We start from the raw sequence: 13,840 nt of genomic DNA on the forward strand, positions 1-13,840 counted from the left end.
GGTGGGCGGGGCGTGTGGGGCGTTCTGCGTGGAAGGAGGGGCGTTCTAAGCGTTCTACGTGGAGGGCGGAGTATTCACGTGGGGGCAGGACATTCAGGCGTGTTTTACGTGGAGGGCGGGGCATTTATGTAGGGGGCGGGTCATCCAGGGACGTTCTACGTGGAGGGTGGGGCATTTGTAGAGCGCCGCCACACGCCCCGCCCAGTACGGTTTCTCCCGTCCCGTTAGGCGGGAGGGGCGCGTCCGGAGCGCGGTCTGACCTTGGGTGTCCTTGCGGGCGTGTCTTTCCGGGCAGGTGGTGCGCGCAGGTGCTGGCTAGCGGCAGCGTTACGTAGCCTTTAGGAGCTCAAGCTGTGGGCAGACTTTTGTGGTTTGTGTAAACTTGGGCATCTTGTCCTTTTCCTCTCCATGCCTCAGTTTCTTCATTTACGACATGGAAGTGAAGATGGCAGCTACCTCATGACTGGTGCAGAGTGTTCCGAACTAGGCAGTGAGCATACTAAAAAGGAGTGATGGGTTTTCTAGGGTGAGAAAGGGGCATCCTGGTTAGGGGGAGATGGGCAGGTGCTAACAGAAATAATAACAACAGTAACATTCAGCCCTGATGTGCTAGCACTGTGCTAAGTGCTTTACTTTCTTCAGCTCATTTTATTGTCCTAACAAAGTACCAGGTGAGCACTATCGTCATTCCCATTTTATCAGTCCAAGGAGGGCAGTGCGTGAAACACTTCCAGGTGCTGGGCATCTCTACTGACCTCTGCCCCCTCCTGTGTCGCAGCCTCTTGCTTATGAGTCGTCCACTCTCCGGGTACTCCTGGGATGGCAGGAGCAGCCATGGACCCATCTTGACATGGCAGTTCCTGCTGCAGCTGTGAAGGGGGTGGCCTGGCTCGGGGGACTGCACAAGAACGAGACCCACGTGAATTACAAGGTTAGCCAGACCTGGGGGTACTACCGTGATACAGTAAGGCCACAATACATAGGCCCCTCCCAGGCCCGACTCAGACCCACCAGAGAGCAGTGTGTGGATCCCCAGCCTTTATTTGGGTTATTTCATGTTGTGACCTGTCCTAGACCCAGAAAATGGGAGTACTGAACACTCCCCCTAACATTATATCAATTATTCCATTTTCTTGTCTTTTTCCTATTCCTAAACCTTCTATCACAATATTAATAGTGATTTCTCCCCACTCAATTACCTGGGAATGCTCAGAGCAGCACTAGACTTCCCCCAAATTTATATCAGTTACTTCGTTTTCTTATTTCTTTAGTTAAAACCTCCAAAACACTATTAATAATGTCTTCTAGGTGCCTAAACCAGTCCTTTGACCCCAGATTTGTATTTTCACCACCAGCTCATCCTGAGGCACCTCAGGTCCACACTGAGGCCCCATTATCCAGAACTGGGAACTCCCAATATTTACACCAATTATTGTTTTCTGAAATCCATAGACTCACCCTGTGACATTCCTGACCAGCCTTGAGACTCCCCTCCACACCTGGGCTTTGATCCCTCAGCCCACCCTTTCCCCCCAGAAGATAGACCCTGAGATCCTTAGACCTGTGCTCATTCTCTTTAGGGCTGATACTAATATATCATTTTCTTATTTAATTTTTAGCTCAAACCTTCAAAGCAATATTAATAATGAGACTGTCGCACCCATCCTTTGGGACTGCCTGAGCATCCCTAAGGCCCTCCAGCTTTGTCCTGAGGACCACCAAATCAGCTCCACAACCCTCCCCCCATATTTATACCAGTAGTTTAATTTTCTCGCCTTAATACCTTAGCTAAAACCACCGAAACCATATTAATAAGACTCCTCTTCATCCCATCCCCTAGGCCCTCTAGACTACCCTGGGACGCCCAGATTGGCCCTATAATTTCCTAAGGCAGTGCTGGACCACAAACATTTTTACCAATTATTTCACCTCTTCTTTCTTTCGATAAAAACCTTAAAAACAGCAGTTTTAACTTTGACCCCTTATCGTCCCTTCCAGCTCCCCCCAGGTAAATCCTAAAGCACCCCTGGACAAGGCCTGAGACCACCAACCTGCTGTGTAACAGCGAGAAGGTGAGTGTGCATGAGATGCTGCGAGTGAGGGGCGAGTGGAGGGAGATGAGTCTGCTCAGTGCTGAAGGGAAGAGACACAGTGGGAGAGGATTACACCAGAGAGAAGACATGAGTTGGAAGTGGGGAGACCTGGCAGAGGAAGGCCCACTGCATGTGGCAGTCCCCTCTGCAGTAGGGTGAGCCCCAGCCTGGGCACCCTGCTGGCGGAGAAGGCTGGGCTGCTCCTGCAGGTAAGAGGTGTCAACTTAAAAAGCAAATTCTCCAGTTATTTTACCCTCAAAATGAGTTCATTCGGGAATAGCCAAAAGAATTGCAATTTGGGACGTGCATGCTAGAGCAAACCATAGGCAAATCCGGAAAAGAAAGGAGGGGAGCTGCCTTTATAGAGAAAAAGGGGGAGTAGGGAGGGGCTGTTCTAAAGGGAGGTCCGCTGGGGGAAAGTAGCAGTTCAGGGCAGCAACGGTTTGTCATTGGCTAGCCTGTTGCTGGGTGGGGAGAGAAGGCTTCCTTTCACAGTAAAGTAGCTTTACGACTCTACTGTTTAGGATGCAAGCCTCCTCTCCTCCACGTTGGTGTAACTGACCATGTGTGCTAGGGTGCGAGAGCTCCCGTACAGGCCTTCCCGACTCCAATTTAGTTAAGGTTTCTTTTATTTCCGCAGAGGGGTGTGGAGGGAGTGATTGTACAAGTCCTGTGGGAAGAAGTGGGCGGCAAGAGAAAGGAGTGGTGGAGTGCTCATAGGGGAGAGTCTGGCCTGCCTCCCTCTTGTGGAAGGAGGGGAGGGAGAGGACATGGAAGTCCTGTGAGAGGAGTGGGTGGGAGAAGGAGGATGGGAGGGAGGGATGAGAGGGTCCTGGATGAGGAGGGAATGGAAGGAATGTTGTGAGGGGGGAACACAGAAGTCCTGGGTGAGGAGAGGGTGGGAAGAGGAGTGAGGAGGAGGCATACAGAAGTCCTTTATGAGAAGAGGGGGAGAGGAACGAGGAAGGGAAGGACCTGGAAGTCTTACAAGAAAAGGGATGAGAGGAGGGAAATAGAAATCCTATAGAGGAAGCGGGGAGATAAATTGTGCAGCACATAGTAGGCACCCAGCTCATGGTAGGTGCTCAACACATTGGTTTCCATTGTAGTTTTCTATTGAAGTATAACTTACATGCAGTACAGTGCACAGCTGGAAGCGTACAGTTCATGGAACCCCCACCCATCTCAGGATAGAGAACATTTCCAGCACCCTCGTGCTGCCTCCCAGGCAGTACTACCCAAAGGCAACACTGTCCTGTCACCGTAACTTTGTTTTGCTTGATTTTGGACTTGCCCCCACCCTTGCTAGCACACTTGGGGTGGAATCTGGGGTCCAGTCAGTCCCCCGTTGCCAACCCATGCCCCATCCTTGCCTTCCTAGGAACCTGGTGTCTCCATGTCCTGCGCACCTCAGGGATTCTGCTGGGCAGAGGGGCCGGATTTTCACTGGTCTCCTCAGCTGGGTCTGTGCCCACTCTGGCTGCTTTCCAGAAATCTGTTGCACTCGCATGACATCTCTCCCATTCCCTTTGTCCCCTTGGTGAGTTTATACATTAAAAAGAACATTTGTTTACAGTTGTTATTTTTGTGTCTTAGGAAAAAGCTGACTTAAATGCCTGTGGTCAATCTACCACATTTAATTGGAAGATTCACACTGTGTTCTCATACTTTAGAAATCTCTGGATATTTTAATTATGTTCTCTTTCACATTCCTGATTCTGTTTATTTTAATCTTAATTTTATCTTAATCAGACTTGAGTGGTCTATAGACTTTTCTCTTTTAGTGGTGTTTTGGTTTCATTTGTCAAATATACTTTTAGAAAATAGCTCTTACATTCCTTCACCTGTTTCATATTATTTGAAATCATTTTGCTGTTCTTTCTATAGCTTCTTGAGGACTCTTAGTAAGTTTTTAGCATTCATTCCCAATAAATTTAAGATTGTAAATTTTCCTCTGTATGTTCCTTTAAGCTGCATCCCACAAGTTTTTTCTATAAACTTTTTGATTGAAATATAACATTTATCCAGGAAGGCATACACATTGTAAGGGTACAGTTCAATGGATGCTTAGAAAGTGAGCACAGCCTTGTAGCCAGCACTGAGATGAAGAAATGAAAGGTTCCCAGCGAGCCTGCACTGCCTGCTTTGGCTCCCCATGCTGTGGACCTGTCTGCTTTGCAAGTGTGAAGAGGCATTTTCCGTAGTCACAGGACTGGGCAGGACTGAAGTCACTCATCAGGTGGAGGCGTGGAGATGTAACGTCCTTCCGGGGTGGGATAGATCTGCCCAGCACAGAACTGTCCACCCAAAATGCCAGCAGCTCTCCTGCTGGCAAACACGGGGCAGAAAAACTCGTCCTTGCTCCCTGTTCTGTGGTGGCCCATCCGTGGCCTGTTAGCTCACTCACACCCTCTATCCGAGTTGCCTCTCACTCCCAGATGTTCGCGGTTACCTGCCACGTTTATCCGGCTCCTGTGCCCTGTTCCTCGCGATGTGTCCGCCTGGAAATGCCTTTTCCAGATCAGCCTGAGGGACATAATGCAGCTTTCAAAACAGCTCTTTCACAGCTTTGCAGGTGTCCACGCTCCCTGGTTATAAATTCATTTAGGACAGGAAATGCGTATTCTGCATTTCTGTGTTCCCAAACACCCAAGAAAACCCCAGGGATGTAACAGGACTTCAAAAAAGTTTTGTTATATGAATACTCAGTGGTACAGCATTCGTCACATGATTTTTTTAAATTGGGAGGCTTTTATTTAATACAGTGAGTAACTTGCCATGAGCATCTGTTGTACTGTTGATCCTGCAGGTAGGTATAGCGCTCATGTATACGAGGGCATAAATCATAAGTGCATAGCACAATGAATTTCACCAAGGGAAAACATCTGTTTAACCACCATTCATTTCAAGGAACAGAACATTACCTGTGTCAAATCCCTCCAGCCACAGACCACCGGGGACACACCTGTGGTTGAGCAAGTTGAATTTCTTTTCTTTCTTTCTTTTTTTTGGTGGACGATTAGCCCCGAGCCAACATCTGCTGCCAATCCACCTCTCCTTGCTGAGGAAGACTGGCCCTGAGCTAACATCCATGCCCATCTTCCTCTACTTTATATGTGGGACGCCTACCACAGCATGGCGTGCCAAGCGGTGCCATGTCTGCACCCGGGATCCAAACTGGTGAACCCCAGGCCGCCAAAGCGGAACGTGCGCACTTAACTGCTGCGCCACCGGGCTCGCCCCTACAAGTTGAATTTCTTACTCATTGCAGTAATAAGTGCGTGGTGTGCTGTCTCAGGGGGTGTTAGAAAAGACTTATAGGATGAAAAGTCTAGAATGGAGGGTGTGAGTAAGCTGACAGGCCACAGACTGGGGCAAAGTCAGAACAGGGAGCAAGGATCACCTCTGTTAGGTGACTTGGGGGAGGATTAAAGAAGCAAGACTTTGCTCTGGATTGGATGCTGTCAGGAAGCAGGGCTATCTGAAATCTTATTTAAGTGGTGGGAAGAATGAAGAGATTAAAACTGTAATTGGTAAAGAGGCAGGAATCATTTATATTATCCGAGAAAGAGGGATGTTTGATCACTTTCGTGGTTTGGACAATGTTCGTCTTTTCTTTGTAGTCAGATATGATTCCAGATTTTGTCTTGATCCATCACAGTCACATGGTGACTTTGTCTAATGTTTTTCTTCTGTGAAATTTTCCTGTTCAACAGGGGAGCACCAAGGCTCACACTGTGTTAGGCCAGCTTCCGGTCTCTTTCTCACTAGCATCCCAGAATTCCCCTCCTGTCTCCTCCCAGTATCCTCCCCCATCAAAAAAAGGTAACCATTATCCTGACTTCGCTCAACCTAGATTAGTTGTGCCTGTGCTTGAACTTTATCTAAATGGGATCACATGGTCTGTGCTCTTTTAGTACTGCCTTCTAGCTATTGTTATCTTTATGAGATTCACACACATTGTTTTGTCTGCTTATAGTTCATTACTTTCTGGTATTCCATTCTATAGATCTACCACAGATCCTTTAGCCATTCTACTGCTGATTGACGTTTTGTTAAATTGAGGTATAATTGACATACATTATATTGGTTTCAGGTGTACAACATAATGATTCTGTATTTGCATACATTGTGAAATGATCACCACATTAACTCTAGTTAACATCCATCACCGTACATGGTTACAAAAAAATTTGTTTTTCTTGTGATACGAACTGTTAAGATCTACTCTCTTAGCAACTTTCAAATATGCAATAAAGTATTATTGACTATAGTCACCATGCTGTACATTACATCCCCAGGACTTATTGATTTTATAACTGGAAGTTTGTCCCTTTTGACTCCTTTCACCCATTTCGTACCCCTCTCCCCGCACCTCCAGCAACTACCAATCTGTTCTCTGTATCTATGAGCTTGTTTTTTTTTTTTAAGATTCCACGTATAAGATCATATGGTATTTGTCTTTCTCTGTTTCACTTAGCATAATGTCCTCAAGGTCCATCTGTGTTGTTGCAAATGGCAAGATTTCATTCTTTTTTATGTCTGAATAATATTCCATTACTAGTAATCAGTCTGTTCAAGACTTTCCATCTCTTCACAATTCAGTCTTGGTAGGTTGTATGTTTCTAGGAATTTATCCATTTCTTTTAGGTTGTCAAATTTGTTGGCATATGATTGTTCACAGTAGTCTCTTATGATCCTTTGTATTTCTGGGGTATCAGTTGTAACTTCTCTTTCATTTCTGATTTTATTTATTTGAGTCCTCTCTCTATCTTGGTGAGTCTAGCTCAGGGTTTGTCGATTTTATCTTTTGAAAGAACCCGCTCTTAGTTTCATTGATCTTTTCTGTTGTCTTTTTAGACATTTATTTCTGCTCTTCTCTCTGTTATTTCCTTTCTTCTACTAACTTTGGGCTTGCTTTATTCTTTTTCTAGTTTCTTGAGGTGTAAAGTTAGGTTGTTTGAGATTTTTATCGTTTCTTGATGTAGGCCTTTATCTCTATGAACTTCCCTCTTAGAACTGCTTTTGCTGCATCCCATAAGTTTTGGTATATTAAATTTTTATTTTCATTTATCTCAAGGTATTTTTTTATTTCTCTTTGATTTCTTCTTTGACCCGTTGGTTGTTCAGTATCATGTTGTTTAATCTCCACATATTTGTGAATTTTCCAGTTTTCTTCTTGTAATTGATTTCTAGTTTTATATCATTGTGGTCATTCTTCTTAAATTTATTAAGACTTGTTTTGTGGCCTAACATCTGGCCATTCCTGGAGAATGTTCCATGTGCATTTGAGAAGAATGTGTATTCTGCTGCCTTTAGATGGCATGTTCTGTATATATCTGTTAAGTCCATCTTAAATGTGTCATTTTAGACCAATGTTTCCTTGTTGATTTTCTGTCTAGATGATCTATCCACTGGTGAAAGTAGGATATTAAAGTCCCCTACTATATTGTCTTGTGGTCTGTTTGTCCCTTTAGGTCTTTTAATATTTGCTTTATATATTTAGGTGCTTCTATGTTGGGTGAATAAATATTTGCAAATGTTATAGCCTCTCATTAGATTGACCCCTTTATCATTATGCCCTTCTTTGTCTCTTACTACAGTCTTTGTTTTAAAGTCTATTTTTTCTCATATAAGTATAGCTACCCCTCCTTTCTTTTGGTTTTCATTTTCATGGAATATCTTTTTCCATCCCTTCACTTTGAGTCTGTGTGTGTCCTTACATCTAAAGTAAGTCTTTTGTGGGCAGCCTATACATAGGTCTTTTTTTAATCCATTCAACCACTGTTTTTTTTTAATTGAGGTCACATTGATTTATAACATTATATAAATTTCAGTTATACATTATTAGATTTTGACTTCTGTATAGACTGCATCATGTTCACCACCAAAAGTCTAGTTGCCATCCTACAGTCTGTTTTTTTTATTGGGGAATTTAGTCCATTTACATTTAAAGGAATCATTGATAGAAATGTACTCATTGCCATATTGTTAATGTTTTATGTCTGTTTTGTAGTTCCTGTGTTCCTTTCTTCTTCTCTTGCTCTCTTCCTTTGTAGTTTGATGACTTTTTTAGTGGTATGCTTAGATTCTTTTCTCTTTATCTTTTATTGTATCTACTATAGGTTTTTGCTTTGTGGTTACCATGAGGCTTACATATAACAACTTATTTTAAGTTGTTAAGTCTATTTTAAGTTGATAGCTACTTAAGTTTGATCCCATTGTAAAGCTCTACATTTTTACTCTCCCCCCATACTTTATGCTGTCACATTTTCACATCTTTTTATCCTGTGTATCCTTTATAGTTATAGTTATTTTTACTACTTTTGTCTTTTAACCTTCATACTAGCTTTATAAGTGATTAATCCTTTACCTTTTCTATATATTTACCAGTGAGATTTATACTTTCATGTTTTCTTGTTACTAACTACACCCTTTCTTTTCAGCTTAAAGAAGTCCCTTTAACATTTCTTATAAGACTGGTTTAGTGATTTTTTTTTATCAGTTTTGTTTTTTTGTTTTACAGTTTTGGGCTATTATCCACAAAGCTGCTCTGAACATTCTAGTACATGCTATTTAGTGCACATATGTACACATTTCTGTTTGGTGTATACATAGAAGTCGAATGATGGGATCATATTGTGGGTGTATTGTTATCTTTAGAAGCAACTGTTTTCCAAACTGGCTCTACCATTTTACATCCCCTCTAGCAGGGAAGGAGAGTTCCAGCTGTTCCACATCCTTGCCAACACTGACAGCAAACTCCTCCCTTTCTGTGACTCCAGTTAGCCATCTGTGAGGCCTTTTCACCATGTGCCTTGGGTCTGTTTCTTTTCTTTGTTTTTCATTCTTTTTGCTCTCTTTAATTCAGTCATGAGATTTTCTATTGTCTTATCTTCTGGCTCACTAATCTATGCATCACCTGTTTCCAGTCTGCTACTACAATTATCTATTGATTTCTTCCACTTACTGAATTTTTTAACTACAGACTTTCCATGTGGTTCTTTTTAAAGATTCCAATTGCCTGGTGACATTCTCCATTTTATCATATTTTAACTTGGATATATTAATTTCCTGGTATTTTAAAGTTGGTGTCTGATAAGTCCAAAATCATGGTCAGTTGAGGGCTGGTATCTCTTCTGCCTTTTTCTCTTGGTCCAAGTTCTTGATATGCATGGTAATTTTTAATTTAATACTGGAAATTATATATGAGAAATTTTAGAGGCTTTGGAAATTGATATCGCTCTTCATGAAGGATTTACTCTATCTTCTGGAAGACAACTAAAATAGGGCCAGATTACCTCAACCAGTCAGGGGTTGATCTGTTCCAGGCTGGATTCCTGTGTTGATGAGGCTTGGTCAGCCTCTGGACTGGCTCCGGTCCCAGGATGAAGTCCTCCAGGGGTCCCAACTATAAATCTGTGGTGCTTAACCTGGTGGGTGTGTTTTCCATGGTGCATTCCTCTTTAAGTGACCATATTTAGTTGAGTGCCCCACTGTCACAGTGACAGTACACAGTGTGTGGCTTTACTCAAAAGCATCAAGGAGTGGGATTTTCTGGTCAATGGAATATTCTGGTTAATAGAATTATTGGATGTTGTTGTGGCATAGAGAATTGTAAAATGCACCTCACATTGGGACTGCCTGGCATATGCAGTCATGCCATGGAAAATGAGAATTGTAGATGACTGTGGAGATAAGTTCATCGTTCTTCAAAATAAAGTCAGTTTGGAATCTGTCACCATCTGATGGTCTTTGTTTTGAATAGTACTTATTGTGATCGTGTAGATCCACAGAAATATTACTCGATGGCCTTGTGTTGTAGGAACTTTTCCTATAAGTTTTCTCCATGTTCTCCTTTTCCGTCTACAGACACAAACATGCTGAAATGGATGTTGAAAGGAAATAGAACTTGTAGACCTAGTTTATAGCCTGGAACAGAGTGGGTGCTCGGCAAACATTGGTTCCCTCCCCGTCTGATTACTATTGCAGGTGATTGTTAATCCAGACCACTGTCGTGAAGGTCAGCAGAGCACTAGCTACACGTGAGGTGCTCTGAGGGAGTTCCAGGAAGATGAGGATAAATCAGACCATCTTTTGATTACTAGGCTGAGTTTGGATTGGGTTGTTTGCAGCAGGCCTTATGAGCTATGAAAGGTTTCTGACCAGTTGAAGGATGGGACCAAATCTCCCCCTTAGAGGCCTGGAGTTGTTCATGGGAGGTGGGAGGGCCAGGAGCCTGGAGCAGCATTGGGCAGAGGACACTCAGGGTGATGGAGGCAGAAGTCGTAGGTGTGAGGTTGGAGCGGAGGGCAGGGGTGCAGGGCAGAGCGAATGGGCCCTGGCCACTGATTGGCTGCTGGGGCAGGGTAGGGTGGGAAAGGGGAGGGGGCAGTTTGAGGTTGAGCTTAGGGGCCTGAGTAAATAATGGCACCAAAAATGATGAGCTCAAGCTTCAGTTATGTTGCATTTCATGTTCCCTTGAGTGCTTCGAGCTGGAGGGCTTGATTCAGAGTTGTCTGCAGAGAGGAGACGGGGATGCAGGGACAGGCGGACCAACACCAAGGTGCCTGGAGAAAAGAGTGGCGATCTTGCCACTTCGCTCCTGCCTCTGCGTCTCAGGAGCCTCACAGAACACACTTACGCATTATCAATGTGCCTATTGCAGCAGAACTCGATGTCCCGCAGCCCAGTCCACGCTGCCCTGTCAGCCAGAGTTAGGGGGTCTCAGTGGGCAGGCGGTGGCCGCTCTCCAAATTCTGTTTGCTTGTGAGCTGTGCATACCTGGGAGACACACTGACCTCCAGGAGATTTGGGGAATGGGGGCAATTTCAAAGTTAACTGGATTCTCTCCTCGTTTATTCTAAAATTCTTTTTTGTTTGTTTCACCTCATGATTGTGGCAGAGATGATTAAAGCGCGAGAACCCCAAGGAGAGAAGGTACATTTCAGGAGGCTGAGTCAGGGCCACCTGTTCAGCTGCGCCTCCTCACCAGGGAATTCTCCCTCCTGAGTTAACCCTGAAGGTCTGGGTTGTGATTTATTAGAGCAGGAAACTTCCTTCATGGATAGATTAGAAAAAGAAATCAACTACTCTTCACAAATGGTTATCTCAATTTTGTTCTGTTTGCTCTAGAGGGCAGTGGGTACTTGGTCTAATGTATGGAGAAGTTACTCATTTTATTTACAATGTTTATACTCCACTTAATGTTTCTAGTATAATATGGGCTTAAGAGAGACGGAAACCAAGGGCATGCCATCAGTACTGGATATGCAAAAGAGAGATGGCCTTGGTTTGTGAAACTTGATGTAGTCAAAAATTATTTCTTGAGTATTTGTTATATGGCAGAGACTATTCTAGGAGCCAGAGGTACAGCCATGAACAAAGCAAACAAAAACCCCTACTCTCACAGGCTTTGTGTTCTACTGGGAGTGGGAGGGAGTGGAAAGAGTCATACAATAAACAAATATATAGTATATTAGAAGGTAGTTATGACTATGGAGAAATACATAGCAGGGAGGGGGGAGAGACCATTGTGTGGGGGGGTGCCATTGCAAGTGGTGGAGGAAGGGCTCACCAGAAAGAGATATCTGAGCAAACACTTGAGGTAGGTGAGGGAATGAGCCATGCAGAAACCTGGAGGAAAAGCATTTCAAGCTGGAGGAACAGCAAGTGCAAAGGCCCTGAGGTAGGGAGTTTATCTGATGATTCCAGGGTAGCGTGGGTGGAGCAGAGGGACTAGGTGGCAGAGAAGTAGAGAGATGAAGTCAGGCTTTCTAGAAACCTATAAATGTGTGTGTTCCTTTTTTCACACACGTGTATACATACACTTGTACATACACAGACACACACACACACACACACACACACACACACGAGGGACCCTTGAAGAGATGAAAGGCACACCATAGGTGCTGGTTTACCAGAAGCAGGGCCTGAGATGGGAATTCCTGTTCAGGTGGTTTGATGAGGGAGAGCTCTTAAGAGAAATATGTAGAGGAGTCAGGCAAGCATGATAGGGCCAAGGAAGAAGCCTAGCAAGTGTGTGGTTTCAGTAGAAGTGTGGCCTCAGCCTGATCCCCCAGGGAGCTTTGGAGCATGGAGGATGCCACAGAGTTGATCTGACATAGGGCAGGGAGGCCGGGCCTTAGGTACCCACTGTTAGTCAGTAATTGGCCATGGATCCCCCCAACTCGGGATGGGGGTATGTGAGGGGAGGGCACTTTGAGCCAGGTGACTCCTGTTGACCAAGTCAATTCTCTGGAGGATGGACAGTATGAGCCTTTAACAGCTAACAGTATCAGTAGGTGGGGCCGGTGCACTGGCCTATAAAGGGGTCCCAATAGTGTCTACCCTACTCATACAAAGAAATATGAAAGAGAAAAAGAGCAAGGTTTTTTTTAACTACACATCAGAACTGTTCCAAGCACACAACTACGATCCTTCATCCGTCCAGTGCCTGTTTTGTCTCCTGCTGCACGCAGACCTATGTCCAGAACGCTGAGCTCCGCGGTCCCTTTGACTGGGTCAGATTCTTGCATTGCCTGCTCTCCCTCACGTGCCCCTGGTGTCCTGACGTGGGAGAGGCCATGGCCCCAGCATCTCTGCCGTGTTCTGCTCTTCTTCACACACGCCAGTCTGCTTCTCACCTGGAGCCTGTATGAGGCTCCTCTACCAAGCGAGGGTCATGGAAGCTTCCACCTAGAAGAGCCCGCCATTCTCGGTGCCAGTGTGGTTAACATGGCCAGAGGGACCCAGAAGAGCCTCTGCCCACAGTTAGGTCCTTTCTGTGCTGGGCACGGTTGCTGCAGCAGAGGTTCTTGGTCCGTTGGGTGTAGGATAGTGGTTAAAGTCAAGGAGGCAGGTTGCCTGGGGGCGGATCCCGGATCCCTCACCATCCAGCTGCAGAGCTCTTTCCCAGACCCCGTGGCCCTCCCTGATTTCATCTGTAAGTCAGGCCTGCTGCCAACCTCACAGAGGAGCTGTGAGGATTAAATGACAGGAGGTATGTGACTTCTGGGGCACTACGTCTGCACCTGGTGATTGATTGTTAGACATGGCAGTTCTTGTTCCAAGTTGTTTGAGAATAATAGGGAAGCCATTGGTCAGTGCTCTGAGAAAGATGCATCCAACGTGGTCTCAATCCTCAGGTCCCACAGAGGAGGCAAAGTGAAAAATACCAATGATTTAAAGCAGAATATGGTCGGCGTATGACATAGATAGAGGTGAGCCTAGTGTTGGGGAGTTCAGGTCATGTTATTTTGAGCTGGTTCTTAAAGAATGGAAAGATTAAGTAGACTGACCTCGGAGACGAGGAAATTCCAGAAAGAAGGCTTGACATGGACCAGGGCGAGGAGATGTAAAAGTGTGCGATGTGCTTGCAGAAGGGAGCCCCATCTAAGATGATTTGTGAGACTTAAGACAGAAAACCCAAGGTGGAGCCCCTTCGCAGGAGTGGGAATCTTACCTGGAATATACCGGAGAGTCATTGAAGGGAGAATGTGCTTGTAGCTGTCCCAACTCGTTAGGAATCACAGAAGTCATAAAATGAGGTCTGGAAAGCAGCCACAGAAATAGGTGGAGTGACTGGAAACATTTGAGGCCCAGGTAGGAAATTTCCTTCATCTTCCACACATTCAGAAACCCAAATCTGTGTGCCAGGATTATGCTAAATACGGAGATAGAAACTAGTATAAAATGGAGAAGGAGCTTAAAAGTCTAATCTGAAGGACACGCCCATAAACAGG

At 44.8% G+C, this 13,840-nt stretch overlaps 1 long non-coding RNA gene across 2 annotated transcripts in view; it reads left to right on the forward strand.

Annotated features, from left to right (window-relative positions):
* Positions 1 to 203: 203 nt before the first annotated feature.
* The window catches only part of LOC139081180 (uncharacterized), a 30,930-nt gene continuing 17,293 nt past the window's right edge, over positions 204 to 13,840 (forward strand). The window contains exons 1-4 of one of the 2 annotated variants that reach the window (XR_011536294.1): positions 204 to 671; positions 779 to 931; positions 1,999 to 2,072; positions 3,475 to 3,633. This is a non-coding gene — a long non-coding RNA (uncharacterized lncRNA). The remainder of the gene's footprint in view (positions 672 to 778; positions 932 to 1,998; positions 2,073 to 3,474; positions 3,634 to 13,840) is intronic. The other variant, XR_011536295.1, reaches the window with a different exon arrangement.

This window comes from Equus przewalskii, chromosome X (genome assembly GCF_037783145.1).
Source record: "Equus przewalskii isolate Varuska chromosome X, EquPr2, whole genome shotgun sequence".
NCBI lineage: Eukaryota > Metazoa > Chordata > Mammalia > Perissodactyla > Equidae > Equus > Equus przewalskii.